The following is an 18,282-nucleotide window of genomic DNA, read 5'->3' on the forward strand; positions in this document are numbered from 1 at the left end:
CGGGCATAAGCCCTTCTTCAGGCTTATGCCCGAAACGTCGATTCTCCTGTTCCTTGGATGCTGCCTGACCTGCTGCGCTTTTCCGGCAACACATTTTCAGCTCTGATCTCCAGCATCTGCAGTCCTCACTTGCTCCTGCAGGATAGCAGTGTCAATTACACCTCTTATCACCTTGCTGATGGTTGAGAAGAGACGAATGTGACAGTAAGTAGTGTATTCTTGAAGCGCAGCTGCACCAATGTTCCACGTACAGTAATTGGCACTGGCACACAGATTGTGGAATTGACTTCCAGGTTTGGCAGTGACAGCTTGAAGGCCTTTGCAGCCAGTAAGAAAATTGAGAAAATGTTGAAGGGAATGGGGTGAATTGGATTTGTGGACAGGACACAGTTGAGTCAGTTTGCATACTGCCAATTAGATACAAATGTTATAACTGTACAGGAACAACTTGTTTAGTTCTGGAGCACACGTTTTTGGTGCTATTAGAGCTGCTAGCCTTTTGAGATATCACATAGAATTAACTGAATTGACTTGAGGCTAGCTTCAGTGACACCATGGACCTCAAGAGGAGGCACAGATTGTCCACTAACTATTTCTGGCTAAATGTCTGAGTCTTTTTTGCACTGATGTTCTGGGCTCCCTCATCATTCCGGATAAGCATTTTTGTGCAGCATCCTCCTCCAGTGAGTTGTTAATTGTCCACAATCATTCATGACTGGATGTGCCAAGACTGCTGATCCACTGGTCATTGAATCGTGCATCTCTACAGCCCTACAGTGCAGAGCTACTTGGCACATAAGTAGCTCTGCACTGTAGGGCTTTACAGATTAACAAGTCATTTTTAGGTACATCTGGTGCTGCTCCTCGCATGCCCTCAAACCAGGGGTTTGATGAAAAGTGCTGGAGGATAATAGTAGAGTGGTGGGTATGCTGGGCCATAAGTTTACAGAATATGTTTGAATAAAATTCTGTTAATAGTCTATAATATCACATGGATTCCAAATATTGAGTTGCTAGATCGGTTTGAAATTGACCCTATTTGTGGAGGATATTCTCAATGTAAAGGCAAGATATAGTCTGCACTAGGACTGTGTAGTGTCACTTCTACCAATATGGTCATGGACAGTTACATCTGAGAAATGTCGATCGATAAGGCTAACATGTAAATTTTTTCCTTATTGGTTGTCTCAACACATACCACAGGCTCAGTTTAGCAGTTACATTCATTAGGATTCAGGCAATAGTGCCACTCTTGGGGTTGGACATTGAATTTGCCACAAAAAGCATTTTCCCAGATGACCACTCCTTAGTGTATTGTGGCATTTGTCACTTTGACCAGTAAGAGGTACAGTGTAAGGACTGTTTCAGGAAGTTTGCCGTCATCAATCCTTCCTTGTACTTGTTTAGTCTTTAGCTATCTAATGATTAGAATATCTATATTGTATAACAGCAGGAGAGAAAGACAGAGAGAGGTGCCTGCCATCAGTAAAGTATAGATGACCCCATAAAAATAGCACCTATTGAGCTATAAATTATGTAAAGTGGCCACCCACTTTCTTGGGGTGGGCAACTCGCTGCATCTGATTCTGTCATTGGTAAAATGCCATGTCAGCAGGATTGCATCACGTAACCAAGCCAACACAGATTTCCTGCAGTTTTATTCAGGCCCACACTTCTCTTTTGACCAAATGGTTTTTATTAGAAGGTGGGTTGGTAACCAGATGAGATGGGTTTAAATTGTTTAGCAAAATAAGTCAGGAGATGTTGAGTGATATTCCCTTCAAATTTTCCTGCTGCTGTGCAAAACCTTGCATCATCATCATCTTGTGTGGATGTCAATGTGTTTATAAGCTAACTGACATGCGTTAACCATCCAGCGGCTACGAATGGCTCTGCATCTCAAAGGGAACATTGGTGATGAGGAGAAATTATTTTATTCATCAAATGATGATGATCTTGCATATACTGTCTGACAGGGTAATGGAAGGAGATACAATAGCAACTTGCAACAGGGAGGTGGATATATATTTTAAAGGACAAAAGGTGCAGGAACACAGAAAAAATGCAAGGCCATGAGGCTTGCTGGATTGCTATTTCAAACAGTCAACATGCGATGATGTAAGTACTTCTGCACCAAGTGACTCTCCAATTTTACAATAGCATTGTAGGAGTGGCTTAATTATTGCTGCACCAGTAAAATGTCACAGATATATTGAAGAGCTTTATGCATCACTGGTATGCATTGTCTTCCAAATAAACATGAATGGTACAAAACATAGTATTTACATTCAAACACTGCAAATCTTTCCTTGGCAGTTTTACATTTGGCAAGTTGACACATAATAAAATGATGTAATCGCAGCAGAGAATCACACACACCAAAGCCACTTGACTAAGCTAGACAAATGATGCTGCAGTACACTATCAGGCACATCATATATCCACCTAAGTTTTGAGATAGCAATGGCAAAACGAGACACACAAAGACAATCAAGACTGCCTTGATGTCAGCTATTAAATGAAGGGGAAAAAAAATGTTCTAATCAGTAGCATTCTGTAAGTAACGTCAAAACTGAATTTGCATTACTGCATAATGACAAGTCAATGTTTTTATAATTGAGATTTGACTCTGACTGGGGGCTATGGATTATTCCATGTCTTGTAAGCACAGATGATCGAGGCACCCTTCAATTTAATTTCATGATTTGAAAGAATTTCCAATGCTTTGGGAAGTTTCTCTTTTATTTTATGCACTTGTGCTCACTCTTAACAAGTATCTTATTCCCTATTTCTGAATGAGCTCAGAAATTCAGTAGTCATTTTTAAGTAATGTACTTGGCCATATTTTTCCTGTGTGTATTATAAGAAAGGTAAGAGTTGATTTTTGGATCTTTGGAGAATGAAGTTGGAGAAGTAGTAATGGGGAACCAAGAAATGGCACAGGAGCTAAGCAGGTACTTTCCAATGGCCTTCATAATGGAAGACTCCAGCAGCATATCAGGGGCAGAGGTGAGTCTAGTGTCAATCACTAAAGAGGTGATGGGGAACCTGAAGGTGGATAAATCATATGGACTGTGCACCAGAATTCTAAAGGAAACAGTTGAGGAGGTTGTTGAGACATCGGTGATGATCTTTCAGGAATCACAGGAGTCAGGGAGGTCTCCAGACAACTGGAAAATGGTTAATGCAATGTCCTTGTTTAAAAAGGTAGGGAGGCAGAAGACAAGAAACTATAGACCAGTTATCCTGACCTCAGTCATTGGTGAGATTCTATTGAGGAGTAAAAACCAAAAGAATTGTGGATGCTGTAAATCAGAAACAAAAACAGAAGTTGCTGGAAATGCTCTGCAGGTCTGGCAGCATCATGAAGAGAAATCAGACTTAACATTTTAGATGCAGTGACCCTTCTCCAGAACTGATGGTAGCTAGGAAAATGTCAGTTTATTTGCAAAAGATAGAGTAGAGGGAAGGGGTAAGGAGTAAACGATAGGTGGGATGGAGCCCAAAGAGAGAGAGAACAGTTGGAAAAACAAAGGAGTTGATAACGATCTGGCGGGGAGGGTGAATAGCTGTTAATGGAGACAGGATGTGGCAGGATGTGTAGATCCACCACTGGATTCTTTAGTCACCACATAAACCCCACCTCTGGGGAAGAAGAAAGGCATCCTGAGACTGAAGTGCCTGCCTAAGTGAAAAAGTAAACTAATAGTGTTCATGCCATTGACAAATTGGTGTAATTACCAAGGCTTTAGTTATTGAATCACATTGTTCATACATTTAAGGAAGAAGAGCTTTATATTATTGAGATGTTGTTCAGAAGTCTTTAAGTTGGCATCTCTTTAAGGAATAAAATACTATTCAGTTTGTTTAAGAACTGACAAGTGGTGTTACAGCTAAGGCATATTTGTACATTTGAGTTTCAGCCTGCAAAGTCTAGCATCATCATAAGTAGAAGCCAAGACTGAATATTAATTGGATAGAATTTTAAATATATAGTACAAGTTAAGCTTAGGTTGTTTTAGAAGCCAGGAGCACTTCCCACTGGTCATAAATTGCAAATATGCGGTTAAAGACTACTCAGAGTTCAGCACAGGCAATGGCATGTATAGCTAAAGTGAAAGAGCGAAGCATTGCAGCTATGAAAATGTACATCTCCAACAGTTAAGCTAAACGAGGAAATTAGAGTTGTAATCTTAAAATTGCAAAGGCGTTACTTTGTATGCTAGAGTTAAGTTGGCTGACTTAAAATTAGATTAGATTACTTACAGTGTGGAAACAGGCCCTTCGGCCCAACAAGTCCAAACCGCCCCGCCGAAGCGCAACCCACCCATACCCCTACATTTACCCCTTACCTAACACTACGGGCAATTTAGCATGGCCAATTCACCTGACCTGCACATCTTTGGACTGTGGGAGGAAACCAGAGCACCCGGAGGAAACCCACGCAGACACGGGGAGAATGTGCAAACTACACACAGACATTCGCCTGAGGCGGGAATTGAACCCGGGTCTCTGGCGCTGTGAGGCAGCAGTGCTAACCACTGTGCCACCGTGCCGCCCAAATGATGGATATTGTGAATTATGATATCAGGTTCAGTGAATCAAGAACAGAATACCCTGGAAGTCACAGAGTCACACAAAGACTAGATTGACATGAGTAGAGCTCGTGTACCATTCAATGCTTCCATTAGTGAAATATTAAGTGTAAAGCTTTGTTGTCCAATAAATCAGGACAGTTTGAATTCTAATGTAGAAATTCTTAAACTGCGACTTAGTACCATTAACCAGGTCCTCAGAAAAATAACCCCTGTCTTCAAGAATCCAAATATTCACAACCAGTGAAAATGTAAAAACCTGATGGAGATGGGACATTTGCAGGATGAATTAATCATGGTAGCTGCCAATGATATATTGTATGATAACCTTGCACCCATGAATTGAAACATGAAGGCTGGAATCCCTTACGAATGATAAATCAATCCCCATCTGAGTGCACCAAGTTTGCCAGATTTCACAGTTAATGACTCTCTGTTCAAGAGAGTACTTCAGCAAATCTGAGAGGCTGACAGACATCATCAAAGTTAACGTGAATGGAAATGGTAGCCTTGGCTAAAATTGCATTACCTCAATGGCATATTCTCTTCTGATGTACACTTGTGACAGCAAATTATGAAATTGTGGAAATAACAGCAACTTCATCCATTTGGAAGGATGTCTTATTCAATAACACAGCAGATATCAGGAAAGGCTTCTCAAAACGCCTGATGTATTTAGAGATCATTGTTCTGTACTTTTGAGAAACTCATTCTCTTGCTCATGCCCTATGAGGGGGACATTGACTCTTCAGACTGGAACTCTATCCAGTTTTTGTTCCATGGAGTGGTAATGTGATTGCATGGAAGGCAGCCCTTGTTATTGCTGGTTCTCCAAGTGCTGTTAGTGTGGCTGCTCCTGTTACTTCTCAATGGAGGTCAAGAGGTTAAAAGCATTAACTGCATAAGGCGTTCACATGTTTCAGCAATAGCTGACAGCAAGGAAATAAGATCAAAATCTTTAAAATCCAAGGTAAGTGAAATGACTTCAGAATAGTTGGAAATGAAGTGTGAAACAGCAATATCACACACTCAGATCATGTGCAGTGAGCAAGATTCCAGCAGCTATAAAATTTCACACGCTAAATGTTTTCAGGCCTCTCAGTTTCATTAACTAATATTTCCCCACTCATCTTGTTGACTAAGTTCCACAGAATTGAGGAAGTCCATGTACCTGCTGGTAAAGCCAGAATTCTGGTTTCAGTACAGTACAAAATTTAAATATTTGAATATGGCTATTTAAATATTTTAATTACTGACAGAAACCTCCATGAGGATTTCCTGCTTACTTCCAAGCACCTTTATTGAAACATGGATCTGGGGACCAACATATCAAGTTCATTTTGAAACCGTAAACCCACTCTGCCTGAACCTGTACTTGTTAAAATTCGAGCATTTTCTACTATTGTAGAATAGTTCACTTTGTTATTTGATCACTTCTACCCGCTTGCCTGTACCTTCGTTTGATTTATACGTAAAATATGTCTCACTGCTACATCTGGTCAGAATACTACCCTTGTGATAAGAATGACTTGTGCAATGGTGCTCTTCCAGGAAAAATGTGCAAACCTGCATTGCACCGCTGCACACGTAAATATAAAATCATGCCAAACACATTACGGATATTCTTAGAAAATCATTCAAATTCTTCAAAGCCTATAATGACTAGAGGAGCTATTGACTAGCCTTTTCTATTGCTCATTTGGAAACCATTGACATTAGAGTGAGTTTTGATCACTGGAAAATTGACTGTGTTGCAAATTTAGTGTACTCATTTCCATGTTTAATTCTCCACTTCATATTCTGTTTGAAAAAAAGCCACATGTCAAAGAGTGTAGCATCAGAAAATGTACCTTAATTATATTGAGGAAAAATATTGTGTAATACCAGTTTGAACTACAAAGGTGGGCTGCAGTAATGACTTAAATTTACTTACAAACACTACATGATTTTGAAAGGTTAAAAATGTTTTGAAAAACAGGTTTGCAATGCAGCTTTGATTTGCCACATAACTGTTGAATTAAATATGCTAAAAGGATACTATGCAAGATTCAAAGCTATCTATGTGTGTAACACTTCCTGATGAAACATACTGACATCAAGTTTTCTATACAAACATGCATAGACCCTATCGCTTTGGATAGGCACAGAGTGGTACATCTTAACAAATTCAGCACGTGCATCTTACCTTTAAAATAAGGAACATAGTTAGGTGTGAGAGTGGATGGAGGACTGGAGTGAGTTGACAAGGAGCTGTAACTACCAGTATGCAGAGAATGAATACCAGCAGAGGTGAGCTCTGAGCAGAACAAAAGGATGCAAGTAAAGAGAGAAAATTGTTTAAATGTATTCGGTAAGCAGGATTGGTAGCGAGATTGGTTCTAATCTTCCACACACAAGTTATATTAATCCCTTTTCAATATTGTTCTGATAGACACCATCCTTAGACAGTGAATAAATTGAGCAGAACTCTGGCAGCCACCATTACCAATCCCAAAGAAATCTATCAGTGAGGCAGACTGTCCCTCTGTCAAACTGCTTCCCCTAAAGAAACATCTCACCTCCATTTGATGTGTCCCTGGTGACTGTGGATGACATTGGGAATTGTAAAGAACTTGCATTTATATCTCGCACCTAATCATGTCTCTCAATAACATTCCACGGTACTTCACAAGCAATTAATTAATTAAACTGTGGTTACTGCTGTTTTGTTGGCAATATGACATCATATGTTCCCACACAACGAGCTTCCATGAACAGAGGAAGAGAGGAATGGCTATTTGTTAACTTTCAGTTATAATTATTGACAAAAAGCTCCAAACCCTACTAGCAGAATCATCTTCTTCACATCCACTCTATCCCAGGCCTCTCATCCTTCTAAACTTTATCGACTACAGTTCCAAAATCCTCAAATGCTCCTCATATGACAAGACCTACATTCCTGGATCATTCTTCTACTACTAAGAGAATCTGAACTATGACTCCCAAGTCCCTTTGTTCTTCAGATTTCCAAAACCTTTCTCTGGTTAGAAAGTAGTCTATGCCTCTATTCATCCTATCAAAGTGCATAACCCCCCTTACACTTTCCCAAATTGTATTTCACCAGCCTACTCTCTGAGCCTGTCCAAGCCCTTTTACAGCCTCCCACTTCCTCAACACTACCTGTTCCTCCTACTATCTTTGTGTCATCTGCAAACCTAGCAGCAATGGCCTCAGTTCCATTGTCCAGATTGGTAATGTATAATGTAAATAGTTATGGTCCCAATGAGGAACTGCAATATCCAGTAGCTGTGATCCTGAAAAAGACCCTTTTATCTCTATTCTCAGCCTTCTGCCAGTCAGCCAATCCTCTATTCGTGCCAGTATCTTGCCCTTAATACCAGTGGCTCTTATCTTAGCAGTTCCATGTGTGGCACCTTGTCAAAGGCGTTCTGAAAATCCAAACCGATCATGACCATTGGCTCTCCGATATTTAACTTGCATGCTACCTCCTCCAATAAATCTAACTTATCTGTCAGGCATTACCTTCCCTTGATGATGCTGTGCTGTCTCAATTTTATTTTACTATGCAGTTCCAAGTACTCTGCAATCTCATCCTTAATAATGGATTCTAAAATTGAGGTCAGGTTAACGGGCCTATAGCTTCCTATCTTCTGCCTCACTCCCTCCTTAAACAGGGCTGTTACATTAGTCATTTTTCAGTCCTCTGGTACTCTTCTGACTGCAGTGATTTCTGAAAGATCACCACCGTTGCCTCCACAATATCCTCAGCTATTTCTTTCTGAACTCTAGTTGTAGTCCACCTGGTCCAGGTGATTTATCCACCTTCAGACATTTCAGCTTCCCCAGCACCTTCTCCTTAGTGATGGCCACTATACTCAGCTCTGTCCAGTCTGTTGAAGTTCTGGTATGCTGTCGGAGTCTTGCGCTGTGAATGCTAATGCAAAGTCCCGATTAAGTTCCTCTGCCATTTCATTGTTCTCCATTACTACTTCTCCAGTTTCATTTTCCAGCAGTCCACATTTGCCTCTCTCTCACCTTTCAGATGTCTAAAAAAACTCTTGCTTTTTTTATATATTATTAGTTCACTTACCCTCATGTTTCACCTTCTCCCACATAATTGCTTTATGACTTATCCTCTGCTGGTTTTTAATGGTTTCCCAATCCTCTGGTTTCCAACTAATGTTCACCACATTATATGGTTTTTATTTTATGCTGTCCCTGACTTCCCTTGTCAGCCATGGTTGCTTTGTTTCCCCCTCACTTAGTATTTTTCTTCTTCCTTGGGATGAATTTCTGCTGCACCTTCCAAATTACCCCCTGAAACTTCTGCCATTGCTGTTTCACTGTTTTGCATGCTTGGCTCCCGTTCCAATCAACTCTGGCCAGCTCCTCCCTCATATCTTTGCCATGACATATTCACACAATGGCCACACAGCCTGTAGCAGCAAAGCTCCCTCCATTGTGAAGGTGGTCTCTGCAGTCATCTTGCTCGTGGGAAAATGTTTGTGTGCCTGAAAATTGTACATTGTTGCAACAATGATATACTGTAAGATTCTCCTGAGATAGAAAGCATTTATACGGTAAGAGCATTGTTACTCAACAGTGAATTAGCTTTAAAGCCAAAAATAAATTGTTCCCTGAGATTAGTTCTTAAGTATCAACATTCTTTTTCAGATTAAACACGCCATTAGACATGCCAGTAACCATCTGACTTCTGTAAGACTTTAGACTAGAAGTAGCTAAAACTGAGACACAGAAACAGAATGGTGCTCTTTACAAGTCATCTGGGATCTGAGAGAACTGGGCAAGCAACTGTATCTCCTTCACAAATCAGATTGAATAATTATTAATGGGTAATTATTAATGAGTATAGTGAGCAATTTTTGGCCCCATACCTCAGGAATGATGAATTGGTCCTGGAGCGGGTCCAGAAGAGGTTTATGTGAATGATCTCAGGAATGAAAAGCTTAACATATGAGAAATGTTTAAGGACTCTGGGACTATTTTCGATGGAGTTTAGAAGGATGAGAGGGAATCTGATTGAAACCTTCAGAATATTGAACGGCCTGGGCAGACTGGACATTGGTAAGAGGTTTCCATTGGCAGGAGAGACGAGGACCCGAGGGCACAGCCTTACAGTAAAGGGAAGATCTTTTAGAACAGGGATAAGGAGAAACTTCTTTAGCCAGAGTGTAGTGAATCTGTGGAGGCCAGGTCATTGAGTATATTTAAAATAGATATAGATAAGTTCTGGATTGCCAAGGGGATCAAAGGTTATGTGGACAAAGTGAGAAATGGGGCTGAAAAACCTGTCAAGCCATGACTGAATGGCAGAGCAGACTCGATGGGCTGAATGGCCTAATTTCTGCTCCAATGTCTTATGGTCTTATAATCTTATGAACTAGAAACTGCTAGTTATAATTTTTTAATGTAGTAAGTACTTTGGTATGAACTTTCCAAAATATGCTAGATTCAGGGAAGGTTTCATTGGGCTGGAAAAGTAGCAAAAATAACCCCTCTATTCAAGAAGGAAAGGAAGCAAAAAACAGGAAACTATAAGCCAAGTTAGCTTGCTGTCTGTCCTGGAAAAGGTATTAGAATCTGTCATGAGAGCTATTACAGTGGTGCAGATCGAAAACCTGAGGAGGTCATGAAGAGCCAGCATAATTTCATCAAAATTAATCATGTTTAATCAATTTATTAGAGTTCTTTGAAGGAATAACATGCACTGTAGATAAAATGGAGCCTGTAGACATACCACAGATCTCCAAAATGCATTTGATAAGGTATGACATCAAAGGTAATTGGAGAAAATAAAAGCTCATGGCTTAGAGATAACATATTGGCATGATAGAAGATTTGCTGACTGGCAAAAAAAAACTGAGTATGCATAAATAATCCTTTGTCTGATTGGCAAGATGAGGCAAATGGAGTCATATAGGGCTCTATGCAGGGACCTCAACTTTTTACAACTTATATCAATGACTTATATGAAGGGAATGAAGGCATGATAGCTAAATTTGCAGATGACATAAATAAGTTCTGCTTTTTACAGATTTCAGTGTTTTCAACTGCTTCTTAACATCAATGGAGTGAATAAAATAAGCTGAAGGCTGGCTTCTGTGATGCTGGGACGTAATGAGGAGGCCAAGATATATTATTCACTTGGCATTCTTGGCTGAAAATGCTCGCAAAAGCTTCAGCCTAATGTTTTGCAATGATGTGATGTGCTGTGCTGCCCTATCATTCAGTACAGATATATCTGTGGAGGCATCTCCTCCAGTGAGTTGTTCAATTGCCCACCATAAATCACAACTGAATACGGTAAGAACATAGAGCTTAAATCAGACTTATTGGTTGTGGAATTATGTAATTCTGTCTCGGGCATGGTGTGTAAAGAGCTTAGTTTTCAGTCATGTGTTGTCAGTTTACCAGGTTGACATCTCACTTTAGAATATAGAATCCCTACATTGTGGAAACAGGCCATTCAGTCCAACAAGTTCCACACCGACCCTCCAAAGAGCAACCCACCTCGACCCATTCCCCTACATTTACCCCAGACTAATACATCCCTGAACACTATGGACAATTTAGAGTGACCTAACCTGCACATCTTTTGATTGTGGGAGGAAACCAGAGCACCCAGAGAAAACCTACGCAGACACGGGGAGAATGTGCAAACTCCACACAGAGTTGCCTGGAATTGAACCCGAGTCCCTGGCGCTGTGAGGCAACAATGCTAACCACTGAGCCACCGTGCTGCCCCAAACTTTTAGTTATGTCTGGTACAGCTCGAGGTATACCCTCCTGTACTCTCCATTTTTCCAGTGTTGATTCTCTGGTTTGGTGGTATTGGTAGAGTGGAGGATATGCCAGACCATGACGACACGGTTTGTGGTTGAGTATGTTTCTTGTGCTGCTAAAAGCTCACTGTGCCTTATGGATGCCCAGACTTGAATTGCTGCAGATAGATTAGTGAGGATGACATCAATGTACCCAATGTGTTTTCTGTAGAAACTCAATTCGATTTTTAGGAATAAAAAGAATTGTCTAAATTATTTGCACATAGAAGATCTATTTGTTCTTAAGAATTTTCATTGCTCAGTGACACTCCAAAACCAATTAATGTCAATGATTGAGAGCATCAGAGATAAAGAAACCTTTAATTTAAGCATTCTATAATTTCTTCCAGCTTTAAAGTAGCTATGAAATTAAAATGCTAATAATGGTAATTTAACAAAGGTCTAGTGTGGGGATAAGTGGAAAATATGTTACAGTATATGGGCTGAGCATGAATAATGCTCCTCTGTAATAGTACTGGCAATGCATGGTGACATCTTTTAGCTTCACAAGTTTTTAAATTCCTTCATTAGATGTGAACCACAAGATCTTGCTGCAACTGCACAGGGCCTTGGTGAGTCTACATCAGAAAGAGTGTAGTTTGGTTTCCTTATTTGAAAAAAAAGATATAATGACATTAGAAGTGGTTCAGAGAAGATTCACTGAACTCATTCCTGAGATGAAGGACTTATGGCTTGAAAAAGGTTGAGCAGATTATATCTATATCTATCAAAGTTTAGAAGAATGAGAGGCGATCAAATTAAAATATGCAAGATCCCAGAGAACTAAATCAGTTGAGTACCAGATTAGATTACCAACAGTGGGGAAACAGACCCTTTGGCCAACAAGTCCACACTGACCCTCCGAAGAGTAACCCACCCAGACCCATTCCCCTCCCCTAAACTTACCCCTGACTAATGCACCTAACACCAAGAGACAATTTAGCATGGCCAATTCAACTGCACACCTTTGGACTGTGGGAAGAAACCAGAAAACTCGGAGGAAACACAGGGAAAATGTGCAAAGTCCACACAGTCACCCGAGGCGGGAATCGAACCCTGGTCCCCAGCGCTGTGAGGCAACAGTACTAACCACTGAGCCACCGTACCACCCAGTAATATATTTCCTCTTGTGGGTTGCAGGAAATGGTGGGAGAAATACAGCTTCAGAGCAGGAGGGTGATTTCTTTTCTCTTAGAAGGTAATTAGTGTATGGAATTCATCCCTGTAGAATGAAGTGGAAGCTGGGTCACCAAACTTATTCAAATCAGAGTTGGCTAGACTTTTAATAGATCAGGGACTTATTTATTATGAAGGGCAGTCAAAAAGCTACAGTTGAGATAACAACCAGATCAGCCAGAATTGTATCAAACGGGAGAGAAGGTTCAAAGGACCAAATAACCTACCATTGTTCATAAATGCTAATGTCATAGAGACCCTGCAGTTCAAATCATCCCTGTTGACCATGTTCCCAAACTAAATTAGCAACATTTTCCAGTGTTTGGTCCATATCCCTCTAAACTTTTAATACTGTCCAAATGTCTTTTAAAAGGTTGTAACTGTACCCCCATCTACCACTTTCTCTGGCAGCTCATTCCACCTATGAACCACCCTCTGTATGAAAATGTTGCCCCTCAGGTTTCTTTAAATCATTCCCTCTCACCTTAAAAATACGCCTTCCAGTTTTGAAGAGAAAACACCTTGACTATCCACCTTATCTTTGCCCCTCATGATTTTATAATCCTCTATAAGAACACCCCTCAATCTCGTATGCTCTAGTAAAGGAAGTCCCAACCTATCCAGTGTCACCTTACAAATCAAACCCTCCATTTTCTGGATTAGTGGTGCTGGAAGAGCACAGCAGTTCAGGAAGCATCCAAGGAGCTTCAAAATCAACGTTTCGGGCAAAAGCCCTTCATCAGGAATAAAGGCAGTGAGCCTGAAGAGATAAGCTAGAGGAGGCTGGGGGTGGGGAGAAAGTAGCATAGAGTACAATGGGTGAGTGAGGGAGGGGATGAAGGTGATAGGTCAGGGAGGAGAGGGTGGAGTGGATAGGTAGAAAAGGAGATAGGCAAGTAGGACAAGTCCAGACAAGTCATGGGGACAGTGCTGAGCTGGAGGTTTGGAACTAGGGTGAGGTGGGGGAAGGGGAAATGAGGAAACTGTTGAAGTCCACATTGATGCCCTGGGGTTCAAGTGTTCCGAGGCGGAAGATGAGGCGTTCTTCCTCCGGCTGTCTGGTGGTGAGGGAGCGGTGGTGAAGGAGGCCCAGGACCTCCATGTCCTCGGCAGAGTGGGAGGGGAGTTGAAATGTTGGGCCACGGGGCGGTGTGGTTTATTGGTGTGGGTGTCCCGGAGATGTTCCCTAAACCGCTCTGCTATGAGGCGCCCAGTCTCCCCAATGTAGAGGGGACCGCATCAGGAGCAACGGATACAATAAATGTTATTAGTGGATGTGCAAGTAAAACTTTGATGGATGTGGAAGGCTCCTTTAGGGCCTTGGATAGAGGTGAGGGAGGAGGTGTGGGCGCAGGTTTTACAGTTCCTGCGGTGGCAGGGGAAAGTGCCAGGATGGGAGGGTGGGTCGTAGGGGGGCGTGGACCTGACCAGGTAGTCACGGAGGGAACGGTCTTTGCGGAAGGCGGAGAGGGGTGGAGAGGGAAATATATCCCTGGTGGTGGGGTCTGTTTGGAGGTGGCGGAAATGTCGGCGGATGATTTGGTTTATGCGAAGGTTGGTAGGGTGGAAGGTGAGCACCAGGGGTGTTCTGTCCTTGTTACGGTTGGAGGGGTGGGGTCTGAAGGCGGAGTTGCGGGATGTAAACGAGATGCGTTGGAGGGCATCTTTAACCACGTGGGAAGGGAAATTGAGGTCTCTAAAGAAGGAAGCCATCTGGTGTGTTCTGTGGTGGAACTGGTCCTCCTGGGAGCAGATCCGGCGGAGGCTGAGGAATTGGGAATACGGGATGGCATTTTTGCACGAGGTAGGGTGGGAAGAGGTGTAATCCAGGTAGCTGTGGGAGTCGGTGGGTTTGCAAAAAATGTCAGTGTCAAGTCGGTCGTCATTAATGGAGATGGAGAGGTCCAGGGAGGTGTCAGAGATGGTTCAGGTAAATTTAAGGTCAGGGTGGAATGTGTTGGTGAAGTTGATGAATTGCTCAACCTCCTCGCGGGAGCACGAGGTGGTGCCAATGCAGTGATGAATTCAAACCCTCCAGTCCTGGCAACACCTTTGTAAATCTCATCTGAACTCTCTCCAATTTAATAATGTCCTTCCTACAGCAGGATGAGCAGAACTGTACAAAGTACTCCAAAAGCAGACTCACCAAGATCATGTACAACCTGAACATGATGTCCCAGCTCCTATACTCAATGGTCTGAGCAATGAAGACAAGAGTGCTAAACGCCTTCTCAACAACCCTTTCTACCTGTGATGCAACTTTGTATTTGAACCCCTAGGTCCCTCTGTTTGATAACGCCACCTAGGACCCATAGTAACTGTATAAGTCTTGCCCTTGTTCATCTTAACAAAAGGCAATACCTCACATTTATCCAAAATAAAATTATCGGTCACTCCTCAGCCCACTGGCCCAATTGATCAAGATCCCTTTGTAATCTTAGATAACTCACTCACTGTCCACTATATCACCAATTTTAGTGTCATCTGCAAACTTACTAACTCTGCCTCTTAAATTCTCATCCAAATCATTTATGTAAATCACAAGCAACAGTGGCCCCAGTACCAATCTCTGCAGAATACCACTGGTCACTGGTCTCCAGTCCGAAAAACAACCCTCCAACACCATCTCTCCTACTACCATCAAGTCAATTTTGTATCCAATTGACAAGCTCTCCCTGAAACCCATGTAATCTAACTTTATTAATTATTCTACCATGTGGAACTATTAGTAAAGGCTTTGACAAGTCCATGTAGATAATGTATATCATCCATCTTTTTGGTCACAACCTTAACAAACTCAATCAAGTTTGTGAGACATGATTTCCCATGCACAAAGCCATGCTGACTCTCTCAAATCAGTCCTTGCCTCTCCAAATGTAAGTAAATCCTATCTCTCAGAATCCCCTCCAAAGACTTACCCACCACTGATGTCAGACTCACCAGTCTATAGTTCCCAGGCTTCTCCTTATAACCTTTCTGAAATAAAAGTCAAAACATTAGCCACCCTCTAGTCCTCCAAACCCTCACCCATGATTGTAGGTGATATCAACATTTATGCTAGGAATCCCACAATTTCTTCCCTAGCTTCAAGACAGAATCAGAGACTGCTCATATTGGATAATTCATCAGAGTGACAGAAGTTGTCAAGAAGTGATCTGTGTAGATCAGTGCTGAAAATAACTCTGTTTGCAATTTATATCAATGATTTACATGAATAAGTTGGAAAATGGAAACAAAAATACATATTTGAAATTTTCAATTGACACCATGATTGCACAAATGATGGTAAATGTTGAGCAGAACTCCAAGTAATTACAGGACAGAATTAATAAACTTGCAGAATGGGCAAATAATTGGCAAATGAAGTTCAACACACTAACATGAGGCGATGTATTTTAGTTGGAGATAGTGTCTTGGAAAATCAGAGGTCTTATAGGGAAGGTTTGTAGGAGTTGCCTCCTCAGGCAAGCTTTCTGTTTTCAATAAGTATGTGTCAATATTCTCATCTTCTGGTTTGACCAAGTTATACCTGAAAATTGCTGTCAGATTTCCTAAGGCTTTAAATGGTTGACCATAGTTAAATACGAAAAAACTGAATGATAACATGGCAGGCAGCCAATGTCACATTTGAAGTTTTAACCTTTCACCTGGAGACTGTATGATCATCCATCTTTCTGCCTCAGCTGGAAATTGGTTTGGGCCAGGTATCTTATTCTTAAGATTTTAAACTCCCACATGAAGCAAACCCACCTAGAATGTTACAGCATTCAACAAGATCATTCAGTCCGTCCTGTCTGTTTCTGCTGTTTGAAAGAGCTACCTAAATATTGTCACTACAGTTCTTTGCCCCCACAGACCTGCGAATATTTCCATTATCAATAGTTCATTTCTCTAGTTCTCTTTGGACATTACCACTGGGTCTGCCTTCACCCCATTTTAAGGAAGTGCAATCCAATTCATAGTGTTGAAGGACAAAATAATTTTCATCTCATCTTCGGTTCTTTTGCCAACCACATTAAATCTGTGACCTGGTTTAATATGCCTCCTGGCAGTGGAAACAATTTATCTTAATTTTATAGGTAAACCCTTCCTAATTTTTCACATGACTATTAAATCTTTATTTATTTTTCTTTGCAATGGAGAAAACAATTTCTAGTCTAACTCCCAAGAATGTTGGGTGGGTGAGGCATGAATAGGTCAATAGAATAATTATTTGCTGATGAATAATGAGTGCAATCAAACGAGATGCATTTACATTTGCAGGTCATCCATGTTTTGCAGTCAGGACCTCAACCAATCTAGTAAAATGGATAGTTAGTGCAGCAATTAACAACCTTATAAGGCATCATTGCAGATGGAGCACATGGTGTCCACCTATAGGGAGAGGTGCACACCATGGGGGATGGAGCGCTTTATTTCCCCCTCCTATTCTATTTTGACTTAATCTTCTCCTCCTCCTCCTACACCTTTCCCCCCCTTCACTTTTGAAGTAAGCATTACTTAAGTTTTGCTGGTTAATGTTTCACTAGCCACATGGGTGTTTTCCTGGTGATAGAGAATGGTATCTTTAAAAAAAAGTCAAATGGGTCCATTTAAGTTGATTATCACTGACCTTTAAATTTAACATCTCCCAGTAGATTTGTTGGGATTTGGAGAACTCAGCAACAGAAACAAGTCATGAATGATTGGATGAAACAGTCAAGCACCTTTCCAGCAGTGCTTGAACGCTGACAGAGCAAATCTGTTTCCTCTCAGTACCTCAAGCTACCCGGACAATAACCATCCTCAATCTAACTCTCTTGATTAGCTGACCATATTGTCACCCCCAAACCTCTTATCTGAAATCTCACCTCTGACGTCCAACTCACCTTGAGATTTCCACTGTCCAACTATCGTCCTCAGTCTCTAATGTCCCACTAATCCCCAAACTTCATCCTATATCTGACTGATTTCCACTCAGCACCCCGGCGAATGCTGAGAGCCAACCGGCCTCTTAAACTGCCTCTCTGTGGCCTGGAAACCAAGTTGAAATAAATCAAATCTAATCATTAAATTTAAAAAGATGTAATAAAAGAAAAATACAGATGATTTTTAAACGTCAGTACCTGTCAAGAGAGAAAGAGAGTTAAAATTCCAAGTCCACTATGTCTTCTTTAGAAGTGGATTCATACTGAACTTGGGACATTAAATTTGACAAGGCCTCTTGGGTAACTGTCTAGCTGTGATTTGGACTCCAAGTCACAACACCAATATCCTTGCCCCCTCCAACTGCTTGATTACCCCCTTGTATTTGCTATAAGGTTATCCTCAGGGCCTCTGAGTATTTAAAATTTTATACATTTACCAGGAACTTGTCATCTCAAAAACCTTCTCAACCTCTATTACTTCAATCATAGTTATGGCCATCTGTGAATACATCAATGTATTTTTCACCTGTTATGTCATTCTTCCTCATTCCAATTCCTCTGCAACAATTCCAGTTATTACTCTATCCTAAAGCAGTCCGATTTTGTGCAACCTTGCCACCCTATTTGGTGCTGCCCTGAACTTCCTGCACTATATCCTTTCCATCACCAAGTATGCTGATTCCCACCTCCATAATATCACTCATCTCTGCCCATGCCTCATTCTATCTTCAGCTGGAGTCTTCACTCGTGAATTTGGTACCT

General features: G+C 41.3%; 1 protein-coding gene across 1 annotated transcript in view; it reads right to left on the reverse strand.

Annotated features, from left to right (window-relative positions):
* ablim2 (actin binding LIM protein family, member 2) overlaps window positions 1–18,282 on the reverse strand; it is a 332,680-nt gene that overhangs the window by 138,878 nt on the left and 175,520 nt on the right. The gene's annotated exons all lie outside the window — the stretch shown is intronic.

Source organism: Chiloscyllium plagiosum, unplaced genomic scaffold (genome assembly GCF_037043375.1).
Source record: "Chiloscyllium plagiosum isolate Xiang-an unplaced genomic scaffold, Cpla_swu_hap1 HiC_scaffold_1, whole genome shotgun sequence".
Lineage (NCBI taxonomy): Eukaryota > Metazoa > Chordata > Chondrichthyes > Orectolobiformes > Hemiscylliidae > Chiloscyllium > Chiloscyllium plagiosum.